The 18,911-nt window shown below is 40.3% G+C and overlaps 1 protein-coding gene across 5 annotated transcripts in view; it reads right to left on the minus strand.

The window, feature by feature from the left end:
* Window positions 1-17,564, minus strand: part of LOC114047318 (tenascin-like) — a 114,044-nt gene extending 96,480 nt beyond the window's left edge. For 2 of the 5 annotated variants that reach the window (XM_027868092.1, XM_027868091.1), the window contains exon 1: window positions 17,239-17,564. The gene's annotated coding sequence lies outside the window, so the exon portion shown is untranslated. The remainder of the gene's footprint in view (window positions 1-17,238) is intronic. The other 3 variants (XM_027868094.1, XM_027868095.1, XM_027868096.1) reach the window with 3 other exon arrangements.
* Window positions 17,565-18,911: the final 1,347 nt, after the last annotated feature.

Consider the following 18,911-nt stretch of genomic DNA (forward strand, 5'->3'; position numbering starts at 1 on the left):
ATTTAACCCACCCATTTTTTGCATCTGATCCATTATCTGCAGCCACCGCTCAAAACAGCAAAGAAATGGGGTTCAACTCTAATAAAGGAAGGTGGGCTTAAAGTTCTGGTAATTAAAAACTTCTTTACGGGGCAGCCAGGTGGCACACTGGATAGAGCACCAGCCCTGGAGTCTGGAGGACCTGAGTTCAACTCTGGCCTCACACACGTAATACTCACTAGCTGTATAACTCTAGGCAAGTCACTTAACCCCAATTACCCTCACCAAAAAAAAGTAAATAAATAAACTTATTTGATGCCATAGGAGAACTGTTTAGGAGAGTGTTATATGTATGGTAACCATGGGAGGTTATTCAAATCATTCTCCACTCTTCCTCCTCCCTCCCCCTGCTGATTGCTTTGAAAGTTGATGGCTATAATATATTAATTGAATATTTCTTTATACTTCCATAAGTAAACAGCTTTGAATTCCTATGCCATAGTCACCATTTGTGTTGCATTTTTGAGTTCAGGTGGCTCAGTGTATAGAGAGCTGGAATCAGGAAGACTCATCTTTCTAAGTTCAAATCTGGCCTCAGATACTTACCAGCTATGTGACTCTGGGCAAGTCATTTAACCCTATTTGCCTCAATTTTCTCATCTATAAAATGAGCTGGGGAAAGAAATGGCAAGAAAACCTCTAAAATGGAGTCGCAGAGTGTTGGAGGTTACCGAAAAACCATTGAACAACAACTGTTTGAGTTTAGATTTCTTTCACTGGCATTCAAAGTCTTTTAACTCAATTAAATTTAATAGAACAAATTATTATTAAGTTCTTGTTATGTGGAAGGCACAGTTTTAGGGACTGGATATTCAAAGAAATGAAATTAAATGGTCTCTGAGTTTCCAATCTTATCACATATATTTTGTGCTTTAAACAGACCAGTTCTCTTCTCCTACCTCCCCCCACTCCAGCCCCAGCGGTCTTCACTTTTCTACCTTTATGTTTTTCTCACACTATTTTCTATGCCTGGACCATCTCTAATCCTTTCCTTTTTACCCTTGGAATTCCTACTAACCATTTACAGCCCAACTCCAATGCCTTTGCTCCTTCTGAGAGCCTTTTCTCATCCTCGGTGTTGTCATTAGCCCTGTCTTTTGGATATGCCCTCCTGTTTTGTTTTGAAACTTGGTAAGACATATCTCAAGTAACAGTGACTGTTAGAGTCATCTCTGCCTATCTGATCCTATTACTGAACTATACAAGCCACAAGAGCAGGGATTGTGTCTGAACTAAACTCTGCATCTTCCTTGACATGGAACTCAGGGCACAACGTAGGCCCTAAATACATGCTTTGTGAATGAACAGATGCAAGTATCCTAATCAAATTGAAGAAGAACCTGAAACAAATGGGGAGACCTTAGGCACAGTTGTGAAATGGATGAAGGTTGTCAGTGCCATTATCCTAAGACAGATAATGTCATGGAAGCAACAAATATGAGCTTGGACAGACTGAGAAATAGTAGAGGATAGAAGGGCCTGGTGTGCTATAGTCCATAGGGTCATGAAAAGTCAGATAAGGCTGAATGACTCAACAACAACAACTACAACTTTCCCACCTCCCCTTTCTGAGCTTTTATCCAGTTTCCTGCTGTCCAGTGACCTCAAGCTGTTGACTGCAGCACAGAGTGAAGGTCTGGGTGGGCATTTCATTGACCTGGGAGTGGGGAGGGAGAAAGTATTTTGGGGTAAGGAGATATGAGTTCTTTGAATGACACCACTGATGTCCAGCTGTTCAGATGAGAAGCATTTGGGTATAGTGAAGTGAGTGTTGGACTTAGAATCAAGAGACTTGGGTGAGAGTCCTGACTTTGCTACTTCTTACCTATCTATATGATCAGGAGCAAGCTCTGAACCTCCTTTCCTCATCTATAAAATGGGAATAATAACATTCGTAGTATCTCAGGGTTTCTATGAGGACAAAATAAGATCTTGAGTATGAAATATCTTCCAAATGTTAAAATACCATGCAAATGGCATCTATCATTATGGTTACTATCCCTCACTGGAGTTGTATATTCATTTCTGCATATAGATCGATACTACTATACAGATCTATATCTATAGCATCCAAACAGTATTTATAAAACAATTAGTTTATATTTACCTATAGTATCCAAACACTATATATAGCAACTGGTTTATATGTATCTATAGTATCTAAATGCTACATAGCTAGATTATAGATACATATCTCTTTAAAGGTTGGAAGTAAAGAAAACACAACTTTGTTGTCCTCTCAGAGACCACAATGGAAAGCACTCCTATAGGACAAAAATTTCAATGAATCTTACTCTGTGAGGTTTGATAAATGGGGCTCTCCCAAAGAAAACATGTTCCAAAGGCTAGAAGCATCAAACTGCAAGCTGAGATCAATAGCTGGAAGCATAAATCCTTGCTCAGTAACTGGCTAATGATAAGGCCCTTTCTTTGTATTTGTGAAATGGGTGTATTGATATGATGTCACAGAGTGGTTTGTATAATAACCATGACAAAAGATGAAAAGAATTGGAACTTGATTGTATCAAAGAAGCAGTATGTCTGGGACCAGCATTTATCTAAGAAAGTTTTAGCTATAAAACTAGAAGGCATTTCTAATACGGAGGGTAAGAGAGGAGTACTTCACAGTATATTGAGAAACAAAGCCATTTTCTAGCTCTAATTCTGCTTTAACTAACCATATGACTTTGAAAAATATACTCTATTGCTCTCCTTCCTCAATGTTTTCCCCTCCAAAGTGGGAACAATGCTGTGATTTTCCCCTTACCCCCTTGTGAAGCACCTGATTTTGGAGGCTTTGACAGAAGTCCTCTTTATTTTCACAATGCTTTTGCTCTCCTATCTCTTGCCTCCTTTCTTTGCCACGACAACCCTAATGGGGAAAGAGGGCACATATTGTCACCTCCATTTGGCAGATGAGGAAACTGAGATCCCAAGAAAGGAAGTGGCTAGTTTTACAACTGCAGCACTCTGAGCAACTTGGGGAAAAAAGGTGCTGCATTCATGAAAAATGTTACTATTTACATAACTAGCAAGGCTGGAAAATTCATGGTCATTTATTTGAACGTCATTCCTTCCATTCCTAAAATGTAGACACCACTGGTGTGAAGCTATGGGACAGATGTCTGGCTACATTGATTCCTATTTGAAACTTCAGGACTGGCTTAAGGGAATAAGCATTTATTAAGTGCCTACTGTGTGCCAAACTCTGTGTGCCCACTCTGAATCTCAAGAGAGACTTTTTATCAGATAACTTTGAGCACCATAGACACCTCTCTGTTCTTTGCAAGATTGGGTTAGAGTGAATGTTAGTAAGTGAAGATGAATGTCCAGGAGGGAGAGATTACCAAAGTATCATGGATAGAATAAGAGTCTCATGTTAACTCTCTCTCTCTCTCTGTGTGACACACACACACAGAGATAATGAGAGAGAGACACAGACAGAAATAGAGAAAGAGACAGGAAGAGAGAGACAGAGAGATAGAGACAGAAAGAGAGGCAGAGACAGAGACAGAGAGACAGAAAAAGAGAGGAGACAAAATCAGAGACACAGAGGGAGAGAGACAGTAATACAGAGACAAAGAAACACAGCTAGATGGAGACAGAGATAGCTAGAGACAGAGAAATGCAGAGACACAGAGAGACAAAGACAAACAGAGAGGCAGAGACAAAAATAGAGAGCTAGAGAAAGACAAAGAAAGAGAAACTCATACACATCAGTCAGGAAATGAAATCATTTCAGACGGTCTGAAGATTTCAACTTTCTGGAAATAGCAACTTATGAACAAGATAAGTAACCCCTAGGTAGGATAGTTCTGCTTATGTTGCACCTGATGTCTACAGAGAAATCTATCCCGATGCATGGAATGGTAGAGTGTTAAAATAGGAAAGTACATTAGAATATACAGCTTATAATATTAGAACTAAAAGTGACTTTAGAAGATAGAATTCTGGAAGTATGATGGACATTCAAACATACAAGGTTAGAGTATAACACATTACCATAGAAAGGCCCTTAGCACATAGAATACCTGAGCTGCAGGAAACTTGAGAGATCATGAGATCATGTGGTTCATTTTACAGAGGAGGACCCTGAGACTCAGAGAGGGTGATTTGCGTATAGCTCATGAGTGGTAGAGTTGGGAACAAAACCTGGATCTCCTGACTCTTGGTCTAGGCTTCTTTGCACTATCTTGTTACTTCTGAGGGAGAGATTATTTTGTACTAAGCATTTCATACCGCTACAAAGCAATATCCAAATATTTGTTTGGAATCATTTGAGAGAGGAAAACAAATCAGAAACAGAAGACCACATCAGCAAAGGAAGCAGCTATTGGGTAGGGAATCTGTCCTGTCCCCAAGCCAGAAGTGCTGATGGCAGAAAGTGAGTTAGTAAATAAATTATCTCCATAATAAAAGGCAAAAATAAAAAAAAAATAGCGATTTTGTTTTAGACTTCTGGTGTTATCCCATTGCTCATAATGGCTTGGTCCACATTCATAGCTTATATTTCCCCTTCTCTGAAAATGCAGAATGCATGTCAGTCTTCATAAGGTGAATTTTTCAATTAGTGCAGTTCCCATAAAGAGACAAGCACCAACTAAATGGGCTTTTATGCCAAATCGTGCTGTAAAATCACCCATCATGCCTTAAACCCTGGGAGAGTTTGAAATGGTAAAATGCCTGACCTCTCTGCACTTCCCAAAGGCATCGACTGGGCCTGCCCTTTTGTAAACTTCCCCTCAGGAAAAGTCCTGTGCCAGGCTTTTCTGTGTGTAAAGCTGGTTAGCTCCTGGGCAGATGTCAATGATTTCAATTTGGCCTCTGATGAGTTTCCAAATAGGGGCCCAGGCACGGTTGGGCCAGCAGGTCTTTTAATGATCTCAGCAGTGAATAGGAGCTAATGGTGGCAATAAAATGTGAGTTTCTAGTCAGAGCTCTATGTTTCCAAGGCAAATTGTCCTTAACTCTCCTTGGTGTGTACCCTTCCTACCTGGTGGCAGTGTTCTGTAATTGATGGAGTCAGGTGAGGCCTCAGTGTTCTGTAATGGATGGAGTCAAGTGAGGCCTCAGTTCAAATCCTTCCTTTGATACTTATTAGCAGTGTGGCCATGAGTGAGTGAGTTAACCCCCTTGGGACTCAATTTCCTCATCCATAAAATGAGGATGTCTTAGGTAGATCTCCAAGATTATAAACTACAGAGGAGGTAATAATTTGTATTGGTAGTGACAGCCCTCACTGTCACCCTCATTCATCTTTTCTACATCAATGAAATCAGATCCCCACCATGGGGATAAAAAATTTCATGTATTACTGTTTTTACATTGCCAATGTGAATCTATATTGTCCAACCAAAGCACCTGACCTCACTCTGGACCTGATGGGGCTCAGCTTGAATCATTCCTAGGATACAATAACCTACCCCAGGCCTGTGCTTTGGAGAGGCACTTACTGATGGGCAGCGAGGACAGTTAGAGATAGAAGCCACCAGGGAAGGAACAGAAAAAGGAGATGGCTCTCCACTCCCATGTGTCTACATTGTAAACTCCTGAGGGAAGGGACATTTCTATTTGTCATCCTTCAGACAGGGCCTTGTACATGGTCAGTTCATAATAAATGTTTGTTAACTGAACTGGAATTCACCCTTTTCTGCCTTTAGTTTGTGGAATTTCTATGCTTTCAAGCACAACTAAAATATATCTCCTCTCTACCTTTGGGGAGTCTTCTCTTATCCCACTTGTTGTTAAGAAAGTTCCCCTTTGGATATCACATCACGCTCATGTTTCATTTTTAACTAAACAGTGCTAAAAGACAAGGAGGGATAAAATAGCCCTGAAGCTAACATAGCTAAGGTCATATTTATACACCAATACATCAAGAATCCCTATTCATTGGTGTGAACATTCCTTCCATTGCCACAGAACACAACCCCTTCGGGACTCGGCATATGGTCTTTAAGAGTGACTGTGGCTGAAATATCTATCAGCCTGTGGCCAGCCTAATGATCAACCTTTCCATACTTAGCTAGACTTTACCTTGGACAACAGATGCACAGTCTGTTACAAGGCCCATATTTGAGCTTCATGGAAAGATTGCTAGACTTGGAGTGACAAGACTAGATTTGAAGCCTGCCTCATTCACTTCAATCATTCCAAGCAATCAAATAATTGAAAAAAAAATGTATGACATGTCTATTATGTGGCAGACACTCAGCTAAGTGTTGTGCTACAAAGACAAAACTAAAAAAGTACCTGTCCTCATGGAGCTTACATTCTATCAGAGTTGGAGGAAGGGGGGAGACATGTACACCTGTGTGTTTACACAATATTGATATGATTTTGGTGGTGAGAATACATGTAAGATGATTTTAGTGGGAAGGACACAACTGATGGGTGGGATCAGGAAGAGCTCCATGTAGAAGGTAGCTCTAGCTCCTGAACTAGATTTTGAAGAAAACTAAGTTTGGCAAGAGGTTGAGGCAAGGAGAGATGGGTTCTGGGAGAATGGGATAGCCAGTATAAAAGGCCAGGGATGGGAAATGGAGTGACACGAATAAGGAATAGAAAAAAAACCAGTTTGACCAGACCATTGAAAGACTATGAACAAATAATATGGACTCTCTGAGCCTCAGTTTTCTCATCTGTAAAATGGTGATAATTATACTTAAACTATTTACTTCACAGAGTGTTTGTGAAGAAAGTTTGAAAACATAAAAGGAATATGTAAGTATAAGTTGTGATTTTTACCTTGATAGAATCTGACAGAGTTTGTAATCTGGTGGCATATATTTAGAAAACTCAATCCCTTCTATGATATAATGAAGCAACAGAATAGCTAACCAGAAGAATTAACATAGAGGGTATATAATCATAGGACCATGAAATGTCACAGCTGGATGGATACTTAGAGATCCTCCAGTTGGGAGCTCTCCTTTTGTAGATAAATTAAGTTCCCCAGATATAAAATAACTTGTTCAAGTTCACATAAGCAGTTAGGCATCAAAGAGAATGAATCTCTGGACCTAGAGAAAGAAAGAACTGAGTTGAAATTTGACCCCAAACACTGGCTAGCTGTGAGACCTTGGGCAAGTCATTTAACCTCTTTTTTGCCTTAGTTTCCTTACGTATACCTTGGGAGTAATAATAGTACCACCCTCTCAGGAGTGTTGTGAGAATTACCTGAGATAATATTTGTAAAGTGCTTAGCACAGTGCCAGGCACATGGGAGGTGCTTAGTAAAGGCTTGTTCTCTTCCTTCCACCCCTATACACAAAGAGTTAGTAGCAGGTCAGGATTCAGGTCTCCCACTTCTCTGCCCAGTGCTCTTTTCACTGCATCATGTCACTACTTAGCTGTGTGACCTTGGGGAACTCACTTCATCTCTGTGGACCAAAGCTCTCCATCTTTAAATGAAGAGGTTGTATTAGGTCTTCTCACTTTTATGGTGGAGGCTTTTTGGGCCTCTACTGCTGGGATCTTACATTGCTCACATTCTAGATCTTTCTTTGCCTTGATACCCATTATTAACAACAGCAAATTATATTTCTGCAAGACTTTATGGTTTATAAAGTGCTTTCCCTACTGCAAGCCATGAAGTAGGTAGTACAAGTGTTATCTTTTCTTTTTACAGATGAGGAAACAGGTTCAGAGAAGTTAGGTAGCTTACTTGTGGTGGTCACACAACTACTAAATATTGGAATTGGGGTTGGAACCTAGGTGTCTTGACTTCTGGTTACATGCCTTCCCCACCACACCATTCATAGTCTCTATAACATGATTATAGTTGAATAAAAATATTGAGGGGGGTACAATTTGCCCCAGCCTCCTACCTGCCATGGCACAGCCCTGTTGTTGCCACTTTCTGTTTTCCTGAGAGTCCTGTCACGGATATGAGCTTCACACTGCCCCACAGAATGAATGGGTACTTATTCTCAATCATCCCCGAAGGCTTTTGCTGTCTCTTACTAGGTGATGACTTCCTGCCTGCCTGCATGGTCTACCTGTGCCAGCTTTTCAGCTGCCTGTGGTTATTCAGACAGCATCAAATCCCTGGCCAGACATCCTCTGTCCTTGGTACTGGCTTTCCAAAAATCACCGGGAGGGCCCGCCTTGCTAGCCCCATTGGCACCATGGAGAACAAGGACTGTTCCTTGAAGTCAGTCTCCTGAGACACTTTCCTATCCTACTGCCTGCCTTGGCCTCCTGCTGGTTATTATGACATCACCTCACACGGCTCTGAGCACAAAGAAGGTGAAGCAGGAACCTGCCCTTCAGCTCTCTGATTTATGAACAAACACTAGGGCAGAAGGGGAGAGCTGGAAAATGCTGCTAGCAGCTTCCCCAGACTAAAAATTGTTTTTCTGGAGAAAAAAAAATTACCAGTCATGCTGGCTGTAGAATCTCTGTCTGTCTTTCTCTGTCTCTGCCTCTCCATCTCTGTCTAGCTGTCTTTCTCTCTCTCTGTCTCTCTCTGTCTATCTCTCTGTCATTTCTCTCTGTCTCTGCCTCTGTCTCTGTCTCTCTTTGTCTCTCTCTGTCTCTTTCTCTCTCTCTTTCTCTCGGTTGGAGGATGGAACAAGCAAAGATCTTGAAATAAAGACTTTAATGGCTGACCTCTACCAACTCCACAGTTGGAGAGCGGCTTTGATGTGCATTTATTATCAAGTGCAATGGGAGACTTCAACACAGAGACAGCTCTCCTTAAGTGGCTGGTGTCTTCAGCTATTCCTTTGAGCTAGAAATATTCCTGCTGATGAAACAATCTGCCCCTACACAATGAAGTAAAACACATTTTTTAAATGAGCATCTACAAATGAAAAATTAATGAACACATCTAATGGTAAAGCTCAAGCTTCAGGGTTGCTAACTAAAATTGTCATTTGCATTTTTATGTGCATTTACTTTTCTATCACATGCTGTTGTTGTTCAGTTATTTCAGTCATGTCCGACTCTTCATGACCCCATTTGAGATTTTCTTGGTAAAGACACCAGGATGGTTTGCCATTTCCTTCTCCAGCTCATTTTACAGATGAGGAAACTGAGGCAAACAGGGTTAAGTGACTTGTCCAAGGTCACACAGCTAATAGTGTCTGAGGCCAGACTTGACTTCAGGAAGATAAGTCTTCCTGATTCCAGGCCCAGAGCTTAGTCAGGGCCATCTTTCCATCTTCACAAAAAATCTATGTGCTAAATTCTTTTCACCACTCCAGTGATACTTATCTGCTCTATTCTCCTCTACTTTACCAGCCAAGTGACCCCACACAATCACTTTATCTCTGTGGGCTTCAGTCTATTCATCCACAAAATTGACTGGATGAATTAGATAATTTCATACATAGTTATTTATAGAATTTAGGGTTGGAAAGACTTGAGGGATCTTCTAATCTAGTCCTATCTACTTTGTAGGTGAGGAATTGAGTCATAAAGAGGTTAAATGACCTGTCTAAAATCAGAAAGGTAGTGAGTCAAAGAGTCAGGATTCACATCCATAGTCCAACCTTCCTACTAGCTCTGACATTCCATTCTCAATGCTCTAAGGCCTTTACCAGGTCTAACATTCTATGGTCAAAGTTCCAAGATACCTCTCAGCTCTCACATTCTGTGGTTTAGTTCTAAGATCTATTATTTGATATTATTAGATATTGTTTGATAATTTTAAGAAGCAATTTCAAATCAAGATTATTTTTACCTTGGCCATATTATTCAGATACTTATCCAGTGCAGGGGTTCTTAAACATGTCTTATGTACTTTTAAAAATATTTTGATAACTATTTCAATACAATTGGTTTCTTTTGTGATCCTAGTTTTTTATTTTATTTTATTTTATTTCATTTTGTATTTTATGCATTTAAAGATTTTCTGAGAAAATTATAGCTATCATCAGTTTGCCAAAATTTGGGTCCATAGCACACACACACAAAAATAAGAACTCTTGATCTAATGGATGTTTCTTTACTATCCCTCAGCTATAGATTTACCTGTACTGTCTCAGTGCATATGAAATCCTCATCAGTAAAATAAGGGAGTTAAACTCAGGGATTTCTAAAGAGCTTTATACACATATCCTATAATTCTTTAAACTTGTGGACAAAGTCACAGAGAGACTTAACTGGATCCAACACTTCTTTGCTTTTCCTTGTCCTGACTGCAGCTGATATAGAAAGCTTTCCTCATGGTTTGCTCAGATGCGAAGGCCCTTTTTGGATAGGGAGGCCCAGATAAATGCACACCTGTCTCTATGAAAAAAGGCTCTCAGAGGAAATCTGATCAGGGATGTGTTGCAGGCGAGGGCCAGGTGGATGTCACTCTTGCCAAGTTCCTAACATACGTGTAATGTGCCATGATGTGCTGCAGACTCTGATGGTGCCTTCTGGGATAAAACTTTAATGAAATTTCAGGTACCGTAGGAGATTAAAAGCTCTTTTGTTATGAATACTGATGTATAGGGCAAACATTTGCCCAGTTGGGAGACCATATAGATGATGAATTTCCCAAGCATGTTCAAGGATGCTGCTCTCGGCTATCATTTATGTACAGCCCCTGCTGAAGGCATGTTTCTGTTATAGCGGAACATTAGCTGGTGTCCATGGTTTTCCTTAATGTTTACATGGAAGCTTAGTGTAGGCCAAATCTGCCTAACCAGATGTGGAAGTAGGAGATGAAGTATAGATCCTCTGATCTGCTCAGCAGGCTTCCACATAGTAGAGCTTATGTGGATACAGAAAGGTCCCCTGGGAAGTAAGGTCAGGCCAATCAGAGGAAAGAGAACTAAGGGAACTTCCTAGACCGTTGTTCCCCTACCTGGGGAGTACCTTGTACTGAACAAGGCACTTGCTAAATGTTTGTTAAAATAAATTGTCAATGATTTATCTGTTATCAGGGTCTTTTTAATTAGCAATAAAATAATCAGATTTTGGAATATATTTTAGAGGTCTCCCCTCTCTCTTATCATAGGAATCCTCTCTATGGCCTCCTTGCCATGTGATCTTCGAGTCTCTGCTTGGATACTTTCAATGTCAGAAAGTTCATACCATGCAATGAAACCTTCTATTTGGAGAGCTCTCAGTGATAGGGAGTCCTTCCTTTCATCCACTGAGCAAATTGTGTGATTTGGGGCAAGTCACCCCATCACTCTCTGCCTTTGGGGATATTTAAGGTTGTATCTGGTTTAACATTCTATGCTTCTTCTGGAGCAAGGGTTCTTAACTTTTTTTTTAAAGCTGAGGACCCCTTTGGCAGTCTGGTGAAACCTACAGCCCTCTTCTCAGAAGATTGTTTTTAAATATATAAAAGAAAATACATGAGATTACAAAGGAAACAAAAGATTAACAAAAAATAAAGATGTCATTTTTTTTCCTACCCAAGTTTATGGCTCTCCCCCCCTCCCCAATCCTTTATTTTAAGAACCCTTAGTGTAGATGAAAGATTTTCTGGATAGGAAGTCAAGAGTAAGGCCATCCTATAGCTTGAGGACAATGCTTTTCCAGGTGGGTAAAAGGTAATAAAAGCTTTACTAAAGACATGTTTGTGAAAGCGATGTCTTGTTTCCTATAAGCCTAGAAGACCATGTGGAGTTTGGGGCATATAAAGGGCTACCTAGCCTGCTTAAAAGTAACACAACTCAGGACTTGTGAATTAGAGAAAATGTCAAGATTTTGAACCCAGTATTTGAGAGGCAGCAAGCTGTAGCAGAACAGAATGCTGACCTTGATTAGGAGCGCAGGGTCCAAATCCTTGTTCTGGTACTGAGTGACTCTGGTAAGTTATTTAATCACAAAAAACCTCAGTGTTCTCACTTAGCTCACAGGGTTGTTGTGAGGAGCAAGATGAGATGAAGTTTGTGAAGGGCTTTGCAAACTTTGAAGTGCGCTAGAAATATCAGCTACTATTATTATTATTATTGACTTACAATGAATTCATCTTTTTAAGATTTCCACTCACAAGTAAATCAAATATATAATAATATTAATAATATATTTATAGATTGTTATTAATAGTTTTAGGGATATCTTGGGCAGTTAGTTGGCACAGTGGATAGAGCCTTGGGCCTGAAGTCAGGAAGACTTGAGTTCAAATCCAGCCTCAGACATTTGCTAATGGTATGTCCCTGGGCAAGTCACTTAACTCTGTTTGCCTCTGTTTCCTTATCTGTAAAATGAACTGAAGAAGGAAATGGCAAACCACTCCAGTATTTTTGCCAGGAAAACCCCAAATTGGGTCATGAAGAGTTGGACACAACTGAAATTGACTGAACAAAAACAACAACAAAGGGATATATTTTTTTAACATCATCTTCATTTGCAATCATATCTCCCTTGTATCTCCGAAGGACCAGCCCTTGTAACAAAAAATATCCTGTATTGAACCTATCAAATCCTTTCTATAAACCTCTTAGGTAGGTAGGGAAAATATTTTCCCCATTGTGTTGGTGAGGAAACTGAGGATCAGACATATGAGAAATAATTTTCATTTGCATGAGGGTTAAAGAAGGGATTTAACTTGGCAGAGTGGCACAGTAAGGGAGAATTCTTTTGGCTTTCTGCCTGATACATGGGTGAAGAAGAAATTGAAAATGACTGAGAAGAAACATGATGAATATTGCTTTGATGATAAATAGGTTTATAGGGAGGATTCCTGCCCCTCACCCCACCCCTCTCCATTCCCAATAACTGGTATTAGAATCATCCAGTGGATAAACATACTTTTCCCTCCTTTTGGTCAAAAGAAAGAATTGCCTTCATAATGTCCCCTTTCTCTGGGAAGGCCCCTTCCACCCTGAACAATGTGATTACAGCTCCTTCAACTCTAATCCCTGTGGCTCCCCTCCTCCTCCCCAGCTCCCTTGAAGAGGTGAGCTCCTTCACTCTTTGGGGGTTTTCACTGTCTGGAAGGAAGCCCAAAAGCTAACTTTTCCCACATGTGGAGGGTGTTTAAGTTGGCTGGGGAATGGATTGAAGGGGATTCCCTGGAATGGCTGGTGAGCTGTCTGAAAGGGAGTGAGCTGGAAGTAGGTAGGTGGGTGGGTGGGTGGATGGTGGTCGGTTCTATTAGAACCTGTCCAATTCAGTTGTAGCTGTTAGAGGCTTGGTTCTGAAATGAGGTCCTTTCCCTTTCATCCTGGCCTCTCTCTTGCCTGAAACTGAGAAATCCAGTAACTACTTTTTGTTTGACAAACAAACAAAAAAAAACACTTTTCAAATTAATTCCTTGGTAGTTTCAGAGAAGACACAGAGTATTTGATTTTTTTCCATCCTGGTCTCCTGTGAGTGAGAAATCTTTAGAATATATTTAACCTGGTGCTTGCTTTTCAGCATTGAAACTCATCACTGACCTAACTGTACCAGCCAATTTCATTGTCAGGTTTCTGACTTGAAATTTGAACTTTCCCTGTCTCCAGATTGAGTTGGACCAACTTGACCTGACCTTCCACAAACAGCAGTATAAGGTGATAGTAGCAGGGACATTCTGCAAAAGTACTAAGATCCAGTCCTTATCTAGTAGCCCTCTGTCCCTGAGCCAATCCTACTGCATTGCCTCTGGAACACCAGATACCACTGTGTGCAATTCTAGATGAGTTCAGAATGGCTAAAGAGAAACTCCCGAGTCTCATTCTTCTTTAATAACCTGTGTCCCTGGGTAAGACACTTAATGTTGTTGAGCCTCAGTTTCCTCATCTGTCAAGTGGCAATAATAATGCGCATACCATCTATCTCATACTTTTTTTTTGGTGAGGAAGGTTCTATATAAAATTTATAGCACTATATAAATGTGAAATCTATCCTATTCTTACTTATTCCCAGACCTGGGATTTCCTCAGCATAGGGAGCTACTGAAGAGCAATGAGGAACTTCTTCCAGCTGAGCAGATCAAGATTTTCTCTGAAACTTACAGTCTTAGAGATTTACCTGGAGAATTGAGATGCTGAGTAAGTTGTACTGCAGTGTCATCCAGTCAGTACATGCCAGAGATGAGACTTGAACCCGAGTCTTTGTGACCCCCAGGAAAGCTACACCAAGCTTCCATTTGATTATAATTATTACTCACCCTTAGCTTGGAGGCTCATATTCATGACCAATATCTATATAGTGCTTTAAGGTTTACAAAACTTCTCACATACAGTGTCTTATCTGACCTCACAATTGTCCTTAGGTAGGCACTTCCACATGGCAAGCACCTGAGATTGCCATTAGTGTGCCAAATTTACTCATCAATACTTTTTATTTTCCTTTAAAAAAAGTTGTCTCAAACTAGATAAACAACAGAGAAAGACTTCCTTGGAGGAACAGTGGAAAGACTTGGGGTTAAACGATTTGAGTTTGAAACTTGACTCTGCTACTTACTCTTTCTGTGACCTTGGGCAAATCAAGTAACTTACCTAGGCCTCAGTTTCCTCATCTGTAGAATGACGGTTAAAGTCCTTTCCAAAATTAAAACCAATGATCCCATCAAATTCTATCTTCGACATTTACTAGGTGGGTGAGCATGGGCAAGTCACTTGCTTCTCAGAGCCTCAGTTTACTTATTTGTCAAATGGATGTAATCATAATGCTAGCTACTTCTCAGGGTTGCTATGAGGAAGCTTAGAATGCTGTACAATATGGGTAGTTATTGTTATTGGTATTTGGCATGTACTTTGAGTAATAAAAATAAGATTTTACAAAGGGCTTTTAGAATTTCCTATTATATCTTTCATCTCTGTCTGTTATTTCCTTTGACCCTCCAGATATCAGTATGGATAAGCAACATGGTGTTGTGGAAAGGAAGCAGACAACCTGGCTCCATCCTGGTTTGAATCCTGGCTCTTTTAATTACTAATATGGGTGACCTTGGCTAAGTCTCTTCCCCTCCTTTGGACCTCAGTTTCCTTATTTATAAAATTAAGGAGTTTGGCTGGGTGATCTCTATGGTCTCTTGCAGTTGTAAATCTTATGATCCTAAATAAGAAAGCAATGACCTTATCACCATTTTTCAGTTCAAGAAACTGAGGCATGGACAGATGAAGTGAATTGCTAAAGTCTAGGCAGGTACTTTGGGACAGTGTCAGGAGTGGAACCAGGTCTCCTGACTTAGTGGCCCATATATGACTATCACAAGCTGAGTGGCCATTCATGAGGTTTCCTTTGGGAAGGAGCAGTGGAATCTTTTTCTCCCCTGATAGCTAACGTGGCCTTAGGCTATCAAATCACACTTTGCAGTTGGTAGGTAGACCCATCCTCAAGCCCCAGGTTTGGCAGCTGTTTCATTTTATTGGTTAAATACTGGGTCTGTTGTCTTTTTTCCCTACAGAAGAAAACATTGCCATTGATAAGGTAATATTGTGTATCTGGGATTAAGAACACGATCTTGAATAGTCTATTTCCTGAGGTTTAAATTAATGAGGAAATGATCTAATGGATGAATAGTAAGTTACTGAGAAGAATGAATCATGTGGGGCCGTGTATATGCATGTCTCTTTGTACCCCTTCTGACTCATGGTAACCTGAAGGATTATTTCAGATGAAGCTTCAGTAAGACTATGGGCATATAAAATGCAAGCAGAAGGCCAGGCTTTAATAACTAGACAGTGTATTCAGATATTACAGAAAGCAAAGAGTGTTTTTTTCCTTTTTTTTTTCAAACAGCCTTTATAGTTGACCATTGCTATATTCATCAGCCTTTTATCCTGACCCAACTCACTGTTGAGGAAAGCACTAGGTATCCTATTAATGTGTGCCCTGAAGCCAAGAAAACTCGACACACAAAACAACCATGTAAGACACTTCACTACATTCTCAAAAGCTGGGGGGGGGATCCCCCACCATAAAATAGTTTTCAAAGGGATTCAGATGGCAAAGGATGCCAACGTACTTTCCACTAATTTATTCAGTCTTCCAAAGCCTGGGCAAGCCCCCAAAATGCTACCCAGTCAAATTACAGAGTTCCAAACAGGACCTAACTAATTGCCTGGATAAGCAAAAAGCTGTCTTCTGCAAGCAGTTTTTATTCATCCAGTACATATGGTGAAACTCCATAAAAAAAAAAAAGAAAAAAAAAAGACAGAGAGACATTCATTTTACCTCAGGGCTCTCTGCCTGGGTCTCACATACAATATAATGCTTTCCCAGTGAACTACTAAGGACTATCCCATTTAGTAAATGTCCTTTTGGATTGAATGTCTTTACAAGCAAAGAAAACAAGCCAGAGTGTTCCCAGAAGCAGGAGCTCGGCATCAGAGCCCACAAAGTGGTAACTAAAAAAAATGCTGTTAAGGCAGTAAAGTCTTGAAGTTGAAGTCAGCTGTTTAAACAAAGCCTTGTGCCTCTACCACCTTTTCCAAGACCCCCGCTAATCCGGTATCATTCATGTCCAGCACACACACAGACACAGATCCACGTAGGTCCAGCCCATAGAGCTGGAAACTCTCAAAAAACAGACAAGGTAAAAGAAAGGGCATGGCAGGGAGATAGGGGTAAAAAGGAGGATGGAGGATAGAACATAAGAAATACCATTGAACAGGCAAAGTATCTCTTTTTGACTTTTGGGTTGATAGGAAATGTGGACAAACTTTGAAGTAAAAGTCCTTGTTAGCAGCTCACGAGCAGACTTAAGAATCTCCTTTTGGGTCTTAGCCACAATTCAGAGAGAAGTGGGAATCCCATAGAAGGGAAAGAAAAGGTGAGGAGAAGTTTGAGGTAAGAGATTAGCAGTAGGATTATATGAGCAATAGAAGCCCTGAACTCATATGCGTTACACATTAGCCAGGTTTATTGGAAATCTCCACAGTAGCATCATTTAATCAAGGCTTAATAAGTCAAAGAACTGTGAACTATTATACTCACTTATCCACACTGTATTTTAGAATAGTTTCTGTCCCTAGCTCCATCAAAGTTTCAACAGTCATTCATTGCCTAGATCTGTCATTCTCTGCTTCATTCATTCATTTCTTTCTTCCTTCTTCCCTTTCTGAAAAGTGCTAGAGAAATGATGCTTTCCTCGTATATGAGACTAGGGAAATTACGAAGAAAAAAAAAACAATCAAACATCACTCTCATAATTTCCATTAAAAAAGGCACCCAGAAAACAATTCTTATAGCTAAGACATAATTCTATAGAAACTTTTAAAAAAGTTCATTGAAGATACATTCAAACTCATTGAACCAAATGCATATACACACATAAATACACGTGATGTTTTGGTAATAATGATGGAATGAGCTTACCTTCCAGACTTGAATATAAGCTATATCCTACAGTGAACGGCTTCATTAAATAAATAAAGTTAGCAAGCGGTCTCCCACCTTCTTACTCTCCTCTTGTCAAAACTGAGTAAAGTTTTCTTTATACTCTGAGATCTGTTTGTGTATGAGTATGAGCGTGTGTGTGCAAGAGAGGTTTGACAGCAGGGGAGGCTGCGGCCAATGCAGCCAGCTTTTGCTGGGTTTATATAGCAGTCCTGATCCTTGGCTCATTCCCCTGTAATGGGATGCCTTCAGGCAGCCTTTTTCACTTTTCAGTTGGTGAATTAAAGGAGCAGCCTCCCAGTGGAGCAGCGAGTACGGTTAGCTCATGGAAGACACACTCACTCCCATGCAGGCTGCCAGAAATGAAATCCTATTTGCATACAATTTATGGCTAAAGAAGGAAATCCCCCCTCACATTTGGTTCCCCTCCCCCAAACCATGTACCAGGGTCAGGAAAATGATTCAGTGAATAATTGCATAATTGGAATCTCTGGTAGGGTTGTTTCAGTTTTTTTTTTTGAATGAAGTTTTCTATTTGGGAATTAGAAAGTTAGAGTTAGGCAAGCTTTGTTGCTGCTAATCAAATACATTTCTAAGTATTACTCGGTCTCATAAAGGAGTAACACTTAGAGCAGGGGCTGGCATTTATTCAGTGAGAAATGAAGACAGAGATGGAGCTCTTTGAAGATGGCAGAGTCCTAGAAAAGAAGGCATAAACTATATGTAGATGAGGACCTCCTGGGTTTCTTTGGGAGGACAGATCAGCTATGTATTACATATATGTGGCCATTTCACACATTAGGAGAGAAAATAATGTTTTTTTTTCCTTCTGTAACCCTTTGGAATGCATGTAGCATCATTTTTTTTAAGGCAGGGAAAACATCTTCTATATTCCTGAACTCTCAGGAGTCAGCATGACTTTCCAACTGACACTTCTTTTTTTAAGGGATTGTCAGATTTAGAGCTAGAAGGGTGTTCCAAGCCTATCTTGACCAATTTTGGGGCCAAGGCAGCTTAGGTCACATAGGTGGGAGTAAATTACAGAGAAGGGATTTGACCCTAGGTCCTCTGACACCAAATTCAAGGCTCTTTCCCCACCATACTGCCTCAGATTTCCACTGATCCTGCTATTAGTCCATTTAAAAAAATGCTTGGCGATCTTATTTCTAGCCTGGTTCCCAGCCACAAGTGGGTCTCACTCATAGTTTTTCTGATGGGTGATCAGACTTTAACCTTCTCTTTTCAAGCAATATGGATGAACAAGCTTGGTATGGGAGAGAAAGCTCTAAATTTGGAGAGAGGGGCTGAGAGCTGGAGTGCTTAGTAGTTCTGTGATCATGGACAGATCACTTGATCTCTCAGCCTCAGTTTCTTCATCTGTAAAACTTGGATAACTGTATTTGTACAACCTTTTGGGAATACTGTGAGGAAAGTGGGGTATAAACATTGAGGCAGGGAGGGTGTCCCCAAAAGCCTTAGCTACTGAAGCTTAAAACTGTGCTGATTTTTGAGATACTCTGTATAAAGTCTGAACTGTTATTATTTTTTAATACTTCAAGGATTCATTTTTTGGACAGGGTAGATACTCCTACTGAGGCAGATGACAACCCAGGTATGATTTAGTATTGGTGTTCGTGAGTTTCTTTGATCAG

The sequence above is a fragment of the Vombatus ursinus genome, unplaced genomic scaffold, assembly GCF_900497805.2.
Source record: "Vombatus ursinus unplaced genomic scaffold, bare-nosed wombat genome assembly UNPS02014786.1, whole genome shotgun sequence".
NCBI lineage: Eukaryota > Metazoa > Chordata > Mammalia > Diprotodontia > Vombatidae > Vombatus > Vombatus ursinus.